The sequence below is a fragment of the Mustela erminea genome, chromosome 10 (assembly GCF_009829155.1).
Source record: "Mustela erminea isolate mMusErm1 chromosome 10, mMusErm1.Pri, whole genome shotgun sequence".
In the NCBI taxonomy this organism is placed as follows: Eukaryota; Metazoa; Chordata; class Mammalia; order Carnivora; family Mustelidae; genus Mustela; species Mustela erminea.
Window position 1 is genome coordinate 14,214,542 of NC_045623.1, and position 20,177 is coordinate 14,234,718.

A 20,177-nucleotide genomic window follows, 5' to 3' on the forward strand; every position below is an offset into this window, starting at 1 on the left:
GTTCCACACCGAGCACATAGCCCAATGTGGGGCTCCATCTTACAACCCTGAGTTCATCATCGGAGCTGAAATCAAGAGTCAGATGCTTAACCAACTGAGCCACCCAGGTGCTCAAAAAACAAACCTTTCTTGGGTCCTAAGTATAATTTTCTGAAGAAAGGAAGATGGTCCAAAATTTGGCCCCAAAATTTCAAATTTTCTTTAGAGTAGAGACTCCAGAAAAGTTCCTTCTTCTACAGGATTAAGGCCCAAGTGGATTCCTAAGGCCTATAAAGTTTTCCATGATCTGGCCCCAGTCCGTGCCAGCCTTACCAGCTGTCCTTCTATGTGGGCAGATATAAAGAATTGGTGAAGTAGACATCTGGTATTTTTGCATTAGTCTAGTATCCCTTCCTCCTCCTTTTGTTAACAGCATCCTGACTCTCTGTTGGGAAATAACCTCATCCCCTCACTGTAGTTTTGGTGGAAATGTCAATCAAGATGTCCCACCCTCTACTGGGCAAAGAAGATCTCTTACCCAAACTCAAGACAGGCCAATCAGGCAGAATCTCTTAAGAAGCTGAATCTTGAGCAGAATGACATGAGGATGGGAAATGGTTAGTGCAGATTCATTCTGACTGTGCTAAACTAAAGACACTGTCTATTCCTGCTACCTAGGTCTCAACCCCTTTAAACTCTCCCAGTGCTTCCTGGGGCTTCCTTCGGCCTGAATGCTTATTTCCTTTTTTTTTTTTTTTTTTTTAAAGATTTTGTTTATTTATTTGACAGAGATCACAAGTAGGCAGAGAGGCAGGCACAGAGAGAGGGGGAAGCAGCCTCCCTGCTGAGCAGAGAGAGGGATGCAGGGCTTGGTCCCAGGGCCCTGGGATCATTACCTGAGCCGAAGGCAGAGGCTTTAACCCACTGAGCCACCCAGGTGCCCCTGAATGCTTACTTCTTAAATTCTGTTATTCAACATCCTTCAAATACTGTCTTCTTCTGCTTCAATTAACCATCTTAGCCATTTGTTCAACCTTTTAATGGAAAAATATTTATTGAACTATGTGATGGTTAGTTGTATGTCACTTGGCTAGGATATAGTAGTACCCAGTTATTCAAACACAAAAATCTAGGTGTTGCTATGAAGGTATTATGTAAATGTGGTTAACACCTATCATCAATCCACTTTAAGTGAAGGTGGGGGAGGCTCCATCCAATCAGCTGAAGGCCCTTAAGGGCCAAACTGAGGTTTCATGAAGAAGAAATTCTACACAAGGCTGCCAGAGAGTTTCCAGCAGCCCTGCCCTATCAATTTTGGACTTGGTAGGCCCCAAAACAATTTAAGCCAATTTCTTGAAATAAATCTCTCACTATACACACATACATACAAATTGTGTATGTACACTAGTTGTGTGTGTATGTATCCTACTGATCTGTTTCTTTGGAGAACCCTAATATAAACACCTACTATGGTGCTGAGAACAATACAAAATCTGTTTCTGTTGCCTGCAACCCAAGAACCCTAAGTACTATTATATGTGTCACTGAGGAGAGGAAAGCTCACAAAGAGGTCCCCCCTTCACACATGTACTTATCATTTAAGATCAGAGCTCAAAATAGAATTTTTCAATTCTAAACCTGATGGCAATAAAAATAATTTTCTAGACTCCTAGTACAGGGAAATTAAAGAATGAAGGCATGCTTAAGAAAGAAAGGGTGTCTAAAATAGTCAGAATGTGTGGCTTCCTTTACTCTAGTTCAGGAATCAGCAAACTATGACCTATATGCCAAAAAGGGCCCACTGCCTATTTCTGTGTGACCTGTATACTAAAAACGGTTTTTACGATCTTAAATGTCTTTTCTTTAAATCAAAAGAAAATCAGTACTTCATGACATGTGAAAATTAGATGAAATGCAAACTTTAGTGTCCCTAAATAAAGTAGACACAGCCCTGCTCGTTTGTTTACACATGGTCAATGGGCTGCTTTTGCCCTGCAGTACTGCAACAGAGACCATATGGCCCTACAAACCACAAACATTTCTTATCTGGCCCTTTACAGAAAAAAATTTGCTGACCCCTGCTCTAGTTTACTAAAGAAAGCATTAATTTATCGCCAGGAGTGGGCAAGAAAAGGGTAACCTTGTTAGAAAAGAAGACACAAGAAAAGGAATACATTAATTGTACTATTTATTGAGTAGTTACCATATAAAATACTGTTTTAAGTACTTTATATATTAATATTTCTTTTTCTTTTTTTTTTTTTTAAAGATTTTATTTATTTATTTGACAGAGAGAGATCACAAGTAGGCAGAGAGGCAGGCAGAGAGAGAGAGAGGAGGAAGCAGGCTCCCTGCTGAGCAGAGAGCCCAATGCGGGACTCGATCCCAGGACCCTGAGATCATGACCTGAGCCGAAGGCAGCGGCTTAACCCACTGAGCCACCCAGGCGCCCCTATATTAATATTTCTAATATTCACAATATCCCTATGAGGTATAAACTATTATTCCCATTTTATCGATGAGTTAGAGAGGCTAAAACAAACTCGCCTAAACTCAGCAGATACAAATTACAGAACCGGGATTAAAACTCTATCATCTGTGCACTTACCCACAACACTACACTGCTTCACCACTAACCTTGTCTACCTCATCTTCGCTGCATTAATGAGTTGATTTTCCTTAGAATTCAAGTATTACAAACTGTAGATGAACCAGTACTGGAATAAGTGAAGAAGTTTGGGCAGTGCATTCCTCTGAGAACTTAGGGATTATAAAGATCAATGCCTATCACCCTTCTTAAAGACAGGAAACTGAGGAGGACACTCCTTGGACTCAATCATTGCTTTCCCCGCTCCCAAACTAGAACTCAAAAACTCCAGCAAGCTTCCATATGCAGACTAAGATAAAACACATTCTCCTCCCACACGTCTTGCCTCATCATGACCAATTAAATAAGAATCTTTGCATAGTGGAGTCAGGATGTGGTTATTTCTCAAAGCTCCTCTTTTAATTTTAATGCACAGCCCAGCCAGAATGGAGACACACCACATCAGTATACCACTCTCCTTTCAAGAAGAAGAGTGATGATGAAAAAAGAATCCAGGTGAGGGGAAGAGCAAGGGCAGAGATGGGGAACTTGACAAAACCTGTCTCTGAAGAATGGAATTTTTATTTAGTATCACAGCATCATGGTAAAGAACATTTCTAGTCTTCATGTTTCACCTATCTGAAAATTTAAAAAAAAAAAAAAAAGCAGATAGGAAAACAAAACAATATTCATACATGAACATGTTTACACAGGAATTTTAGCGAACTGGTAACTATTATTTTTGCCTTATCTATATTTTTTACTTGAGCTGTATTTTTTTATGTGACCTGTTATTTCTTTTTATAATGTATTACTTGTTTAGTTAAAAACAAGGAGTTCTTTTTTTTTTTTTTAAGATTTTATTTGTTTATTTGACAGAGATCACAAGTAGGCAGAGAGAGAGAGAGAGAGAGAGAGGGAGGGAGGAGAAAGCAGGTTCCCTCCTTAGCAGAGAGCCTGACGGGGGGCTTGATTCCAGTACGCTGGGATCATGACCCAAGCTGAAGGCAGAGGCTTCAACCCACTGAGCCACCCAGGCACCCCAAAACAATGAGTTTTTTAAAAACAGCATGACTAGAAAGATATTCAAGGATTACTTTAATTATATTTTGAATAGAAAAATAATTATATAAAAAACTAGTAAAAATTACTTAATGCTTTCCTGAAAAGCAGTTTACTGTCAGGGCACAAAACTAGAATCTCCCTACTTCTCTCTTCAGTGGAGATCTATATCCTGACAAATCTATTGACAAATCTTCTCCACCAGATGGTTATTACTAATTAAAGTCTTACTGGTACTAATTTATCACAATACTTAGTGTGAGGAGAAAATAGTTTAAATAAGAATAAAATGGAAATATTTTGAAGTTTTACAAACACAAAAGTCTATCACACTCTAATTTTTACAATCATTTATAGTAATCTCATATAACATTTAATTAAAACAAAATATCCTCCTTAGATGGACTATACATTTAAATTAATTCTAAGTTTTTCATATGGCTTCAGGGTTCAGAAAACAAAGCAGGGTGGGTGGTAAGGCAGTACCCAAGCCATTATACAGCTTGACCAAAGGTCTAAAGTCATAACGAGTTAATGCTCAAACACATGTTGTCATGTGTTTGCTGCTGTGATTCTGAGTAAAGAACACAGTTTCGTGTATATTCAGAAAGTGTTTAAATTCTGTACCACAGAATAAAATTTCCAACCTGGTTAAATGGTAAGCCTCAACAGATAAAATCACATTTGAGATGCTAATTTTTCAAAACATACCATCCAAAAAAAAAAAAAAAAGAATATTACCATGAGGGAAAGCAAATGGTTTTTCAAATCACTAAATAAAAAACCACGACCCAAAGCACAGGGAACCTCTGCAATGAGCCTAAGTTAACTGTGGGGACTACTCAACTCCAAGAGAGGCTACTCCTAGAAAACAGACCTGTTTGAACTGCCTAGGTAGAGTACCGTTTATTATATTTATTATGATTAGCCTTCACCCTAGTGGTGAGTGTAGTACTCTCAGGAGGGATTTTTCATTATAAAGGTAAATAAACTCTTCCAGAACACTTAGAGCATTTGAAAGTCTCACTCAAGAGTGTGTCTTAAAAAAGAAAACTAGCTCATATAATTATAGTAGGGTCAGAATCAACATTTAAAGATTTTAGTAATGGTGTGAGCACTTAAATTTAAAGGTGAAACTACCTAAGAAAAGCTAGCCCTATTTTTTTTTTAAAGAGTTTATTTATTTGTCAGAGAAAGAGGGCACAAACAGAGGGAACAGCAGGCAGAGGGAGAAACAGGCTCCCCGCCAAGAAAGGAGCCCAATGAGGGATTGGTTCCCAGGATCCTGGGATCATGACCTGAGCCGAAGGCAGACACTTAACTAACTGAACCTTCCAGGAATCCCAAAATTAGCTCTATTTTTAAAAAACAAAAATATTTCTACTTTGAAAACCAAAGCACAATACTTTTGCAATGTTTAATGGTTTTCCATAAGGAAACCTGCTTCAATCTAGCAAAAACACTAGATTAAGATTCTGTAAAAATCAGGTGCTAATTCACAGATATTGCCTAATATAATAACTATTCTGATATATTTTGAACTTTATGAGATTCTAAGACTCAGAAAAATGTATAAATAACTCTAAAGACAATATATAAAGGAATTCTATAAAAACAAGCAGAAACAACATAGTAGAGCATACCTAAAATAAGTACTTACCAGAAACGTAAAAAGAGAAGGAGAATATATTTTAAAAGGACAAAAAGTTAGATTGCAAACAGAGTGTATGTCCAAGATACTGCAATCAATAAACCAAAGATTAAAAGGCATATTTGACAGAAATGTTGTGGTTCCAAATATTCCAGAAAGCTCACAGCCCAATAGCTTTTTTTCTTTACTTTAAAACTGTGAAGTGCTTTTAGAGTTCCGAATCACTCCTAGGCACTAAAAGTTCTCAAGCCTAAATTGTAACTCCTCAAAAATCTGTATTATTCTAGTCTAGTTAAAATACCTATGCTTGTCTTCTAAAAAACAAAGAAAAAAAAAAAAAAAAACCCAGCCAAACTTAACTGTAACTTGTAATCAGAAAAATATACAGACACACTTACTTACTTAATGGAACATTTTATATTTCCAGATATAAAAGCACAACAGTACAAAGTTACAGTAACCAAAATATAGTAGCAACATCAGAATAGGCAAATAGGGAAAGCCTTAAAAAAAAAAAAAAAAGCATGTAAAGTATTCCAATTCTTTTTTTAATTTTATTTTCTTTTTTTTTTTAAAGTGAATTTTTTTTTTAAAGATTTTATTTATTTATTTGACAGAGAGAAATCACAAGTAGATGGAGAGGCAGGCAGAGAGAGAGAGGGAAGCAGGCTCCCTGCTGAGCAGAGAGCCCGATGCGGGACTCGATCCCAGGACCCTGAGATCATGACCTGAGCCGAAGGCAGCGGCTTAAACCACTGAGCCACCCAGGCGCCCCTAATTTTATTTTCTTTTAAAGATTTTATTTATTTATTTGAGAGTGAGTGAGTGAGAGCATGAGGGGAGAAGGTCAGAGGAAGATGCAGACTCCCCATGTACGAGGGAGCCCAATGCGGAACTCGATCCCAGGACTCCAGGATCATGACCTGAGCTGAAGGCAGTTGCCCAACCAAATGAGCCACCAGGTGCCCTACTATTCCAATTCTAAAATGACCCCAACAATTCTCACACAAACAGAAATTTACGATACAGAAAAATACAAGCAAACAAAGATGTATGCCAAAAGCAAAAAACCAAAAACCAGGAAACAAAAGGTCTTTCAATAGAAGAATGGATAAATTACTGCACATCATTAATGGTGGTTGTCCTTGGAAAAGGGGCTTTCATACTCTAAGCTATACATACCAAAAAATATTTAAATGTACAGAATAATATAATTCTACTTCTTGGAATTTATCCTAAGGAAATAACTGAGAATGCATGGAACAATTCAACTGCAATGATAGATCAGAGCTTTGGTAATTAAAAAAAAAAAAAAATCCTTAAAAGTACAAGTAATCACTTAAAGAAATGATGGCAAATTCATGTAATGGGAGACGCACTGATAATTATCTTTAAATATTATTAAAGTATGCTCATTTTCACAAAAAATTCACAATATACTTTTTCAAAGGGAGATGAAATATTATGCATCTGATCTCATTTTTTAAAAGAAAAAATAAGTATGCATTGAAAACCCCTGTGAAGGTTGTATACCAAAATATTAATAGGCTAAGGGGTAAAAAGAATTTTTTTAAGCTTATTGCATATATTCTCATCAGGGCAATGTTACCCCCATGCGGGTGAAAATTGGCTGAGGGGCAAAATAAAAAAAGAAGAAGAAGAAGAAAGAAAGAAAAAAAGAAAATGAAAACTCTTAGCATATAAAGCACAAATTAACAAACAATGCCTAAACATAGAGTATATCTGTGCTATTAAAATTTCACAGGGGTACAATTAAGAAAAAATTGCTAAAGACTGGGGCAGGGTAAGCAGGCAATAATGCTAAAAGTTTGACAAATACTTCTTCATTAGTACTCTCAATTTTTCTATAATGAACTTGATATTACTTGAGTTTTTGTTTTTTTTTTTTAAAGATTCTATGTATTTGTCAGAGAGAGAGCAAAAGAGAGAGAGAAAGAGAGCAAGAGCGCGAGCAAGCAGAGCAGCCGGGGACATGGGAGCACAATAATGGGGGAGTGGCAGGCAGAGGTAGAAGTAGGCTCCCTGCTGAGCAAGGAGCCAGATTTGGGACTCCGGATCAAGCCCTGAGCTGAAGGCAGGTGCTTAACCAACTGAGTCACCCAGGTGTCCCAGTATTATGTGAGTTTGGATAGTTATATATATACAATGAACTAATTATAAAGGAATATACAATGAAAGTTAAGACACAGCATTAATTTTCATTTTTAAATATCAAATTTATTCTATAGTCCTTTAAATCTTTAAAAACACAATGCAGACTATTTGTTAAATATAATACTAAAATGAAAATATAAAGAAAATGAGAACATACTGCATCAGAATCATCTGGGATCACTTGGAGAAGTAAACTACAGATTCTGCAGTAAACTAAATCAACTGACAAGTAAACTACCTTTACTAAAAAGTAATCTACATTACTACAGACCTAATAAAATCAAAATTTCTATGAATGGGGCTAGTGGCTTTTATCCAATGAGGCATATTTGTATCATCATACTGCTCCCATGGAAATATGTAATACCGATATGTTTTAACTTGGCCTAAGGGATTTTTAAAATTATGTACTGAAGTGATAAAATTAAAATAAACTAAGAGCCTGGAAATCTAGGAATCCCTACTAAACTCTTTTCCTATAAGGAACTTGGAAGATTCACATTTCTTCACAAACTATCAAACACCCTATTACTCACTGTCTCTACTGGGTACAAAGCACTGTGAAGAATATAAAAGAAAAAAGTAGTATTTGTAAATTTTGCCACTAAAATAAACTCACTTTAGTTAAATATGCAAAAACCAGCATTAACCACTGGCTTTCTCAAGGCACCATCAGTCACAAAGAAACAGTTTCTAATCTTATGATGCAAACTAAACCAATAAGGAACAAAAGTCACTGTTGGATAATAATAACTAGGATGCAGTCAGCTACACTCAATTCTCTAGTTAATATACTTTGTTGGCACATCAGCCTTGAAATACCCAGAATTCAAAATTTTGCCGGGACCAAATTAAACATCTCCTATGTTAAATACTATGGCTTAAAACATTAAGCCACCAATACCAAGATTTATTGCATACATAAATAATGAAACTACCTAAGTGCATAGCTAATAGTTCTATTTATGGAAAGGAGAATACACAGAGAATATAGTCAAAGCAGTGGATACAAAGTGTCAGATACTGCTCCAGGCCATAAAAATCTTCTCCAAATTCTTCCGGACATCAATGCCACCTTTTGGTGGTGGTAATAATCCTTATAGTGGCAGCAATAATATTTAAGCACTTTTTGTATGCCACATACACTTATTTAGTCCTCAAATATGTCTAAGAAATAGGTACTGTTCTTTTTCCATTTTACAGATGAAAAGACTGAGAAATAAGAGTAGGAACTAGTAGGTACTATGGGCTATCTTTCACTGAGTGTTTTGCCAAATATTCTGTGAGATTTGGCACATCATCTGTATGAATAAATTAAAATCTTATAATTAAATAACTATCCATAAAAGAGCATAAAAATGAATGTAACTGAAGCAAACCTGAGTTAGAAGAATGGAACAAAAAATTTTCTAAGTCATATCAAATAGTACAATGCTTTTCCAGTTTTTTTTCTTACTCCTTACACCCAAAAAATGACAACTTAATTTTGCTTGTTTTAAAGTACAGATTTTATCATTATACACAATTCCATCTCAGAATGCTTCCTGTTTATTAATTTATTTGTAAAGCCTTTAAACTAATTTTATCCCTTAAGACTCTTCATCTTTAAAAATTTCATTAAATTTCGGGGCGCCTGGGTGGCTCAGATGGTTGAGCATCTCCTTTGGCTCAGGGTCCTGGGATCAAGCCCCACATTGGGCTCCCTGAGAGGGAGGCTTCTCCCTCTCCCTCTGCGGCTCCCCCTGCTTGTGCTCTCTCTGTCAAGTAAATAAATAAAATCTTTAAACAATAAAAAATAAATAAAAAATAAAAATTTCATTTCAAATTTATAATGAACTCATTTAAATTATAAAATATATGCATGATGTATAAAAATTCAGAAAATAAAGATCACCTATAATCCCAAATTCAAGGTAACAACTTTAGTCTTTCGGTATTTCCTTTTAGCCTATATATGAATAAGCATTCTGTAAAACTAAGAAGTGATATTATATAAACATTAGTAATGTTTATTTCTCTCTTAACAATACAGCACTTCTTAAAAATAGTACAGACAAATACAGTTATGATTGATTTTGTACAAAACATTTGGGCTTACTGGACTTAAAAAGTAGTTTGTTATACTGAGAAAATTAACCGTGGGGGAGAGGAAATGGCTAGTCCTTGATAGAAAGAGCTCTCTCTCTTCCAAGTATTTGATTATTTTTAAAAAATCATTTTTAAATTTCACTGATTAAATAAGCATTTTCTTTTCGTTACTGAAAAACTTCACACATCCATCTTCAGCACATCAAAACATCAAAAACATGGTTATGGAAGTGTTATGGCTACAAAAGATCAAAACCCAGTACATGGAACCTAAGCAGAGCCAGCTAAAAACACAACGACAAAGCGATGATTCTTTATATCCAGTGTTGAAGGCCTATTGCTTACATACCCATGCAAGCAGATGGTACTGAGTAGTGACACAATCTCAAGCTTGTTCTGCTGACGACAGTAGTCCAAGTCTAAAGCATAATGGGAATAGCAGAATGAATACATCATCTAAAACCCCTCTACTCATGGTTTCACTTGCAGATTTGGTTGGTTCTTAGAATTATAATGCTGTCATATTCCAGTGTGAAAATTATGATACTGGAGTACTATAAGAAGTCAATGTATATTTATTTAAAATTCAAAGGGATGTTTTACAATGGCATTTGTCCTAAATGTGAAACTCTACTCAAAATACACAAAATGTTTTCTAAAAGAGAATACTATTTGACCAATTTTGAGTTACTCAAATTTCAACCTTACCATTTGAATGTAAAAGAGACACCATCAAAATAACCTACCATCTGAAATTCTAAACAAAGGTGGGTCTGAGACATAAGATTCACTTTCTAAGCTCATTTGCCCATCGTTTTTCTTAATCTGATATTCTCAAATAATTAAATTAATAAATGTTTCACCCATAATGTTCAGATATACACATCTATAGATCTGTTACTTGACTTTATACACAAAACAATTTCCTAAAGCATGAAAATGTCAGTCCAGGAGTCATGTATACCCTTACTAAACCAACTATATGACTGGATTAAAGAGCAGCAGAATGTACAGTAAAGCAGTCTAAAAGTTGTCATATAGGAATATAGCAAAAAAAAAATTCCAAAATAACAAAAAGCATTTCAAGGATACCAAGAACCAAAATATCATACAAACTTACCTTTTATACACCTTTCACAACCTTAGTCTCAGACAACTGGAAACATATTTTAAAATATGTTCCTTCTTCACAAAAACAACCCTGTTCATTCTATTTAGATTTACTGTACTGTACTCCCAACCCAAACCAACAAGACAGAGATCCCATATTCCATGAAATAATGATACTGCCACACATGGTAAGATTCATCATATACTCTCTGAAGGTCCTGTAGGCCACCATATCTGACCCAAGTGTTCTTTTTACTTGTTCAACATTAATTTATCTCATAGCCCATACTTCATCAATTTCATTTTTTTTTGTGAAAATAAGTTTCTTTTCCAGTCTATATAGCAACTTCCATGTATTACCCATTCTCCTACAGTTAATCCTGTATCATAATCCTTTCCCTTTTGAAACCTTCCACTAAAATAGCTTCTTTTACTCTTTAGATTTCCTGCATCTGCTTTCAACCCTTAGGCATCCATTCTTATTAGGTATGCATTTGAAAGAACTCTAAACTTAAATTTATTAGGATATTAATTCATTTGAAGGATTAGAAGAACCTTTATAAATAAGTAATTCAGAGATCTCATACTGCCTAAGCATGCCCTCCCACACCACTGAAACAGTCCGAGATTAGGTGGACAACTTATGTTGGCTACATAAACATTTTCACTACTGTTTTTCCACCACCTCAGTTCAGAAAACCATTATAAATTTTTAAGTTAAAAAAAAATTAAGAGACACAGAACCAAAAGATGGTATCTTGAATGTGAATACAAGAGATGGTATCTCGACTGTTTAAAAATCTAAAAACATTACAAACTGTCAGTTAATATCTAACTGAAAATTATACTTTCCAAGTTTGTGGTCTTTTATTTCCCTCAGGATTTGTACTCTGTGATTGATTTAAATGACTTACACCTCATGGGTGGTAGAGGGGTGAGTTTTACAGGGGAAAAAAAGTGAAGCCAATTATTTCTGAGTAATTTTCTAGACACATTTAGAAGAAAAATGATGTGTTACATTGAAGAAATGATTATAAGGATATAGGGATTTCAGCTACTCATTCATGTTTGGATATAAGCAAGATACAAATATTTATTGACCACCTATTGTGTGCTTTGTAATGCGGCAGTCCCTTCTGGAAGTTTGGTGTCAGCATTATCTTTTACCATTAGAGTTTGTTAATTTTTTTAAATTATATAATTACTTTGAGTTTTATCATCTGCAAAAAATGAACAATATCTATTTTTCTGATTTGCTGTACAGATTAAATAAGATGTAGTAACTTCATTTTCAAAAAAATATTACTTCCCTTCTCTCTGTAGGTCCCTCTACAGATTAGGACACTGATCAGTGGTTTTCAACCTTACTACGAAAAATCTCTTTTCTCCACAGATTCCACATCTTTATAGACTTTTGTCTATTAGTTGCCCTGACATTTAATTAAGTGGATAAGAAGAGCTAATCAGAAGTCTCAAAACTGTCAAAGACATAGATATTAATGAAACTCAATGTTAGGTTCATGAGGTACCAGTGTGATGTCTTATTTCATTAATAGCTTGCAAATCACAATATATGATAATGATTTGTGATAATTAGCCACAAAGATCTGAGTTGATATAATTATTGGTCAAAGCAAAGATATATAGTATTTTACCTGTTTAAATCTATTGTGAGAACATATATAATTTTCATTAGGCTTTTTACAATACTGAGAATAATTAATTCCTTTCTCTGCAGACCACTGAGAGAAACATAATTTATATATCATGTTAGTGATTTTCTATGTCTAGAGAAACTACTGTTTACCCTACTGATTTAAGCCAGTATCACCAGTAACACCAACTTTAAATTCCAAAGTTACACGTTATTTATCCATAAAGGTAAGTATGGAGTGATATCCTGTGTCTTCCTTTTGTATGTATAAGAACAAAATCCAAGTGCTTCACCAAAGACCTATGTTGATTTGTCTCCAGGCAACCCCATTTACCAGTCTCTCAGCTTATCAGGATGGCTTTCTCACCTATACCGTGGGGCTTCTCACTTAAGGGCTTTTGTACTAACTGGGCCCGCTGCCTGGTTCACTCTTCCTGCAGATCATCACATCTAGCTTTTTGTCATTCAGGTCTCAAAATAAGTATTAACAGCTGAGTCTTCCCTCAACACTCAATCTAAAGCTTCTTCATGGCATTTGTAACCTCTGAAATTATCTTGCTCACTTATTTACCATCTCTCTACCACCACCAAACCCCACTTGTATAAAGAGTTCCATGACAGCAAGTCTTATTCATTGCTTTATCTCTAGTTCCTAAAACGGTACGAGGCACCCAATAATCAAGCAATAACTATTTGTTGGATCACTAACCAAAATGTTTTAAGAATGTTTTGGGGAAAAATCGATTTCTTAGTCAACAACTTATATTCAGCATTCAAAATTGCTAACCCAAAGGAAGTAAGAAAAAATGTTTTTGACTAAAAGAATAAGAAAAATCGGGGCGCCTGGGTGGCTCAGTGGGTTAAAGCCTCTGCCTTCAGCTCAGGTCATGATCCCAGGATCCTGGGATCGAGTCCCACATCGGGCTCTCTGCTCAGCAGGGAGCCTGCTTCCTCCTCTCTCTCTCTGCCTGACTCTGCCTACTTGTGATCTCTGTCAAATAAATAAATAAAATCTTTAAAAAAAAAAAAAAGAATAAGAAAAATGTATATAACATTCTATTCAACAAGCGAACTTCATTTTCTTTTATTTCTATCCTTTTGGATAGACTATGAATATCTATTAATGTTTCACACACTTCACGTGTCACCTCATATAAAAAGAAAATGAATTTTTTATTTCAGTTTTACTGAAGTATGTAATGTATAAAATTGTGAATTTTCTTATAATCGTATGCCATGGACTAACAGCCACTCAATCTAATAACTTATTTTTCCTGCCAAGATGCAAGCTGGACAGCTTCTAAGAATGTAAAACATACAGACTGGGAAGGCCAGAGTTGCAGTAACAGTGACAGTGCCAGAATGGCCCAAACCAGGGAAGCTCTTGCTCTCAGCTATGAGGGGAATGAGGGAACAACAGAATGATCAGACCTAGGGGAATAACTGTAGCTCTGATTCCTGTTAACAAACAGAAATATCTTCAAACCAAATCAAAAGAGATTCAACTAGAATCTTAGAGTTCAAGACATTAAATAACTGTTTTGAATACCTGAGGTCTCTTTAGCAAATGAAATAGCATTCAGTTGACAAGATAGGGGCTTTTGCAGTTTCACATAAGAAAAGCACAGTATTTGTAGTAAGTAACACACACAACCCCAATACTATGTGCTACATTTGCTTACTAACTTAAAAATATTTCTAAGAATACTTTTAAAAGAAGAGATTTAAATGAAAATAACTAATAATAAAGACTTTATTTCTGAGTTTGGAAAATAATTGAAAACTAAAAGAAACATTAAAGAAAGATAAAACAACTCACTAGTTTAAAAAATGCAAATACCTTGAAAGTATCACAAACCCACGTATACTTTTTAAAAATCGGGTGTTGATTCTTTTCTCAACTGGTAGTATTAAAGGAAGACAGCAACCAGAAAATTCACAGCCCATGTGAGTTTACTTACCAGACACAAAGAAACATTAATATCAGTCTGTAGAGTAACCTGCTTACTTATTATTCAGCCAAGTGGAAAGTACAATTTAGCACACAGCTAGAGCCAGGTACCAAAATGACTAAGAATGGCACATGTAAACTTCTTTTTTTTAATTAAGAAATTAAAGAGGAGAGAAGTATTAAACGTAGGATTTCCTCTAAAGATCACATACTCAATTTTCTATTTTTCATTGCTCCACATTTCACTGGCAATATTCTAAGCTGCTTAACAAGAAGCCTATATTTCACTTTTCATCACTTCTGCTCACATAACTGATGCTTCCGAAGTCCAGTGCATGGACAAATGCTCAAAAAGACATGCAGAATTTAACCTTACAGTGAAGTATTTTAAGATAATACCTCCAGAAATAGAATGTCTAAAACTGAGGAGTCTTTGTTAACTAGCGACTCAAAATGCTAAATAAATAACATTTCTGCAGACTATGCATTTGTCGAAGAGCATAAGCACACATTTTTCACAGATCAAATAATAGGAATTTTTTACCCTTCAATTAAAAAAAAAGTAGCAACAACCAAAGGACAGTTATTCTCAGTGGTTCCTAACTCCATGTAGCCTATCCCTTAGGCTCAGATTATTTCTTTTGAATTTCATCTCCAAACTGAGTACACTTGAAGACCCAGAGACTTTGACAATGACTCCCAGAAACTCTCCCCAAAACCTACCCTCTTGTTTTCCATTAAACCTCAGATTTGCTTTACCTTTGTTATTAAGCCAGCCTCCTTGCCCTCAGTCTCTTTCTTCCTCAATTCACTCAGTACTTTGTAGCCAAATTCATCTTCAAAAAGATGAATGCTCTGACTGGGTCATTTTCCTCATGTCAAAACTTCTTGTGCTCTTGAATAAAAGTCTATACTTCTCAACCTAGCATTCAATGACTTCTACAGTCTAGCCCAACAAATCTTTATAGTCTTATCACCGTATTTTCTAATTATACAAGTTCAGGCTTCTGTCAAATCAATCCCCTGTCCTCCAACTTGTCCTGAACTTTCTATCTTGGCTCATGCCATTCCTACCATAAGGAATGTCTACCACTCCCCTCCAGCTGCCACTGTTCATTGCCTTTTGCATCTCTGCATTTATTCATGTAAACAAGGACACACAAATGATATCTGCCCTACCCCCCAATAAGGGCAACCCCCACCCAAATTTACAATAACTGGCTCTTATTAAATGCCTACTATGTGCCAAGCAGTCAGTTTTACATATTATTTCTAATCCTCTCAAAAAAATCATGAAGTAGGTATTATTATTCTCTTTGTAAAGATGAGAAAGCCAAAGTTCAGAAACATCAAATATTATATTTAGAAAGTCATCTCACATTATATACTCAGTATGTTGCCTCAAATCATAGACTTAGTAAATGGCAAACATGGATTTGAACCTAGGCTGCCTAAGTCCAGAGCCATTGCTCTAAACCCTATGTTGGTTGGTTTTGTTTTGTTTTGTTTTGTTTTGGTCTGAACTATGTGACTACCCCCTTCATCTATCTGAAATCATTTAGTTTTACACGATATCTCCACTTACCACATACTAAACAATAAGCTTTCTCATGTTTGCCAGTTTAGTAAAGGAAGAACATTAAAATGCTACTTCTTTCCAATAAAAGAACAGTGCTCAAATTGCAACTTCAAGGAATGTCTTTTTTTGTCACAAAGATTATTTTCACCTAAAATATTTTCAAAGAAATTCATTCCAACCAACTTTTTCAAAGATGACTGCAAATTACCAATCATACACTATGATGGTTTTACAGATTATTAATAATAAGAGAATTTTGCGATTACCACCCATGTATTGTAACAGATATCTATCAAATTGGCAAAGATTGTAAAAACTGACCTACTCAATGCCATTGAAGGTGCAGTGAGACACACACTCTTATACACAGGGTAACCACCCTCTGATCCAGTTATCCCACTTCTGGGAATCTATCCTAAAGGAAGAAAAAAAAAACAGAGATGCAATCAAAGATAAATGTACAAAAATGTTTGCCCCAGTGTTATTTAAAATAGCAATTTATAAAGAATCAACCTAAAAGTCCCAAACTAGGAGACCAATATCCTGTTTAGAGAAAAACGCAGGCACAAAACAGTATATATAAAAGTACAATTCCATTAAAAAAAATTTGTACATGCAAGGAAACAACTAGAAAATGTACATTAAGATGTCAGTAGTAATTATTTCTGGGTGATAGGTTTATAGATGATTTTCAATTTCTTCTTTACATTTATTTTCTTTTCAAAATTTGCCACAATGGAACATGAATTACTTTAAACAAGAAAAAAAAAAAAAGTAAGCAGCTATAGTCACTGAAAATGATCCTGAACCTATAAAGGCATGTTACTTGGAAAAGAAACATTTCCCAGTGCAAAGAAAATGTCAAACCTGTTTCGTTTCCACAACCTGTTAGCTCACACTTACTTTTAGACTGTGTAAAGAATGTTACCCAAAATTCAGTGGTATTCATGAAATTGCACAATGCTCACTATCTAAAAGTCAGCCAATGCTTCAAAAGAAAGCACCACAGTTAAATAAATTGTTTTATTGTATGTCTATTGAGAATAATAAATATCAATTAATCCTAACTTAAAACATGCAAAGGGGAAAAACCAGAAAAACTATTCTTGTTCTGCAAATTAACTATGTATACTGTTGTTGCCTTATAAGCCCAGCATAGTTAGGTCTGGAGTGGGGAGTAACTTGAAAATAAAGCTGGCAAGCTACCAATATTCACTAAAAATGCACATAGATGCATTTTTTTCTACATGCACATTTCTGTTCTAGGGCAGAGTTAACTTTAGTGGCAAAAGATGATTTTTATCAGCGTAGGAAAAAAGATTAAGCTGTTCTATGAAAAAACAAAAGCACAACAAAGAAACCTTCTTATATTAAACACAGAACTAAAATTGCCAGCTGAACCAGGTGGGGGGAAAAAATCCCTACCTTTGGCATATATGCAGAACAGCAATTTGCCAAACAAAAACAAAAGCAAAAACAAGTCTCGAATTGAAGTCAAACGAGCATTAAGCAAAAAAATTCTTATTTTACTGTATTTTAAACCGGGAAACTTGTTTGCTTGTAATACTAAAATGCTGTTAGAAAATAAAGCCATGGGGGGTGGGGGTGAGAAAATAGAGGGGGTGAGAAAATAGTATCACAGAAATAGTCGTTGAGTAACTAAGAGAAAATTTAAAGTATTACATTGATGTTACTTAGAAAATGAGTATCATTCTATTTCCATTCTACCATGAAAATACAACATTTATTTATAAAACATATGTCAGGTTCTGGCAAACAAAATAAATTACTAGACTATAAATTCCTTATAATAGAAGCTGCAGTCTCACATCTCAGTTTCCATCAAAGAACCTAATATTGGGTCATGCGAACATCTGTTCAATGACTGAATCTGAAATCTATTAATAAAATCATGCAAAGTTTTTACATGCATTCAATGAAATGGAAAAGGTAGATCAAAAGACATCAAAGATTTGGGATAGATACTGAAAGCTACATAAAATCCAAAGATTAGTGTTAAATTTCAACTGCTAAAACAATAAAAGTTATGGTTGCTTGCTTAATGTTTTATAATACAGCCAACTTGTCTAGAACAGAATGATCCCGTTTATAAATGAATTTTTAAATATCACTGAAAATACAGTGTATGCATTTACTCTTCAGATTATACATCTGACTGATCTGAAATGTTCAGTCTGCAATAGGAGATAATTTCCTACTCCTAACTTAGAATCTTACAAGCTGCATTTGGGATTTGGCCAAAGAAACAACTGCACCCAGTTCTTTGTGCCTCTCTTACTTTTACACTTCTGTGGTTGATAACTAAGCCACAGTTCTATCCTGAGCAAAGCTATTTCTCATAACCAGAATAAATGTGTATAGCACAGCACTGCAAACAACCATGAATGTTATAGGTATATATCCTTGTGAATTCAAAGTAAGTTACTTCATGCTTTACTTAATAGAACAGTATCTTTTACCAATTACAGTGTATAGTTTAGCATATTCTATTCTTATAAAATATGGACTAACTTAAATATATTCTAAAACCAAACACAGAGTTACGTATTTAATTCCAAATTTGGTTGACTTTATCATTCTACACTTTGAACCAATCTCTAGCAATGGAGACTACATAGGCTAGAGACAGAAAACTGGATATGCAAGAAATTTTTTTCCAGATTTATCTGGAATTAGCCTAAATAAATAAGTCATCTGTACCTTTATTAAAAAAAAAAAAATTAACTTGTCTACTAACTGAAGTTTATTTCATGAAACACACTTAATCCTCTCTGCGCGTATCATGTATTTCTGAAGCATATTAAAACCATTAAGACCATTTACAAAAGTACATTATCTTTTGTTTCAACTCCACCTTAATCATCACACACAATTTTCCTTTTCTTATTGGTGCATGCACGTACCTTCTACATCTAAAAGGCCTATTTTCAAGTGTAAATGAGAGCATGGCATAGTTCTCTGCTGAACTACTTTGTTGATCAGTACATCATAAGCTAAGCTTATAGGTCCAATGCTCTTCTGGATCATTTTTACTTTGAAACAAACTGGCCTCTTAACCACTCATCTCAAAACTGTGAGAAGGGGACTGTAAAGAGTATATGAATCATTCAGTGTCCTTAATCACTATTAAAAAAATTCATAACCTGAATGGGGCAACATTATCTTTGTACATGAAAGACCGAAAAGCATAAGAAAACTACCACTTGTAATCCCCAAATTTCATGCACAGAAAAAGGGGTGGGGGGTAATGGATGCTTCATCTCAGCAACATAAGAAAGCTTAAATATATTTATGTTTAACACTAATCACTTCCACAGGATGTGAATTTGGCATTAAGTCATGCAGCAATATATGACATCAGAACGGACAGAAAATACTTGGAAATATGCCATAACTCTTTTTAAAATTAATGAGTTTTAATCTGAAAAGGAGCATCAGGAGGAAGTACAATGATGTTCACAAATTTAAACTCACCACAACATTAATATATAAACGTTTTATACAAATTTTTAAACTGAATTTCTAAAATAAGAGAATTTTACAACTGGGAACTTAGAGGTTATTTGAGGTTCAGTGAACATCTGCTGGATCCCTAGCATGTGTCAGACACAGTGCTAGGTGCTTGCAGGTAACTCAATTATTCAACTCACTCACTTTAGAGATGGTGGAGTTCCCTGCTCCTGCCAAATCAAGCCATCTAAATTTCAGAACCAGAAATGCTGAGCAATGCCCTTACAGTAGTGAAATTTCTATCAAAACAGACCTGTATCATTCTCCCTTACAAACTTAATAAAATGTCAAAGATGCAATGCTAACCTTATTTAACAATAGTCCCCGTGTTTTGAATAATTATAAAGAATTACAACAAAATTCAACTAAGTAATTAGTTGCATAATTTATTCCAAAGAACAAAACATGGGTCTGTCAGTTGTAAGATTCTAAAGACATACAAAACAGAAATAAAATAAATTACAAATATGATTTTAAAATTCCTTTGTGAAAAAAAGAAAAGTAATTATCAATATGAAAAATTAGATGCTTGATTGGAATATCTATTTTATACAAAAGATCATCAGTCATATAATAACAAAGTTCATGGACGGTAGTAAACTTGGGCAAGGTTGTAAAGTTATTTGACTATAAGATTCTGAATTAGGACAGAATGTAAAAGTTCCTGAGGACAAAAAGCCTGTCTAATTCATCTCTGTATCCCCAACAATTAGCACTCTATTTTTAAATGTTGGAGAGGTGAACTAACATATGAACTCTAAATTCAAGCAACTGGAAAATTCAACCCAACAATCTAGAAGGTTTTTCTTT

The 20,177-nt window shown here is 34.7% G+C and overlaps 1 protein-coding gene across 5 annotated transcripts in view; it reads right to left on the bottom strand.

Annotated features, from left to right (window-relative positions):
• RAP1A (RAP1A, member of RAS oncogene family) overlaps positions 1-20,177 on the bottom strand; it is a 78,621-nt gene that overhangs the window by 55,115 nt on the left and 3,329 nt on the right. For 2 of the 5 annotated variants that reach the window (XM_032303460.1, XM_032303461.1), the window contains exon 2: positions 16,158-16,251. The exons of 1 other annotated variant lie outside the window; for it this stretch is intronic. The gene's annotated coding sequence lies outside the window, so the exon portion shown is untranslated. Of the gene's footprint in view, positions 1-9,891; positions 9,962-16,157; positions 16,252-20,177 lie in introns of all 5 variants that reach the window. 2 more of the 5 variants (XM_032303462.1, XM_032303463.1) reach the window with 2 other exon arrangements.